Raw genomic sequence first — 1,010 nt, 5'->3', positions numbered from 1 at the left:
CTCAGCCGGGCCTGAGGGATCTGGCTGAAACTGGCTCTCCCAGCATCCCCCAAGGGGTCCCGAATTGCAAGAGGGCACAGGCCAGGCCAAGGGCCCCCACCAGTGCACGATTGGGGCCGGGGAGGGACACAGGAAGTTGGCCAGCCAGGGAGGGACTGCAGGAGGGCTCCAGAGTGTGTCTGGCCAGACTCGCTCATTCCTAATTGGCCAGACCTCAGCAGCAAGCTAACCTAAGAGTCGAGCGTCTGCCCCCTGGTGGTCAGTGCACATGATAGTAACTGATCGGCAGGTCAACTGTATGCCCTCTGGTGGTCATTGCACGCCATAGCAAGCAGTTGAATGGCCTTAGCATATCATTAGCATAATACCCTTTGATTGGTTAAACGGATGACTGGACCACTGGACACTTAGCATAATAGGCTTTTTTTAAATTTTATTTTTTTTATTGCTTAAAGTATTACTAAGAGTATTACATAGGTCTCCTTTTTTTTTCTTCTCCCCTTGACATTCCCCCAGGACCCCCTACCCCTCAGTGTCTTATGTCCATTGGTTATGCTTATATGCATGCATACAAGTCCTTTAGTTGATCTCTGACCCTCTTCCCACTCCCCAAACCTCCCAGCCTTCCCGCTGTAGTTTGACAGTCTGTTCGATGCTGCTGTGCCTCTGTATCTATTTTTGCTCATCATAGATATAATATATGACCATATATTATATGACCATTATATATATGGTCAATTTGCATATTACCCTTTTATTATATAGGATGAGTGCTGGGTTTTATCAAATGGTGTTTTTTTTTTGCACTTATGGATATGATAATGTGATTTTATATTTCACTAGAGGTCTTTGAAATATAAAATCACATTCATACACCAGTGGGGTCCCTCAGCCTAGCCTCCAGGATCTGGCTGAAACCAGCTCTCCGACATCTCCCAAGGGGTCCGGGATTGTGAGAGGGTGTAGGCCAGGCTGAGGGACCCCACTGGTGCACTGGGCCTCTAGGATTC

This window comes from Myotis davidii, unplaced genomic scaffold (assembly GCF_000327345.1).
Source record: "Myotis davidii unplaced genomic scaffold, ASM32734v1 scaffold515, whole genome shotgun sequence".
Taxonomy (NCBI): Eukaryota; Metazoa; Chordata; class Mammalia; order Chiroptera; family Vespertilionidae; genus Myotis; species Myotis davidii.
The sequence above is the reverse complement of the archived record's forward strand: the minus strand, read 5'-3'. Positions refer to the sequence as shown.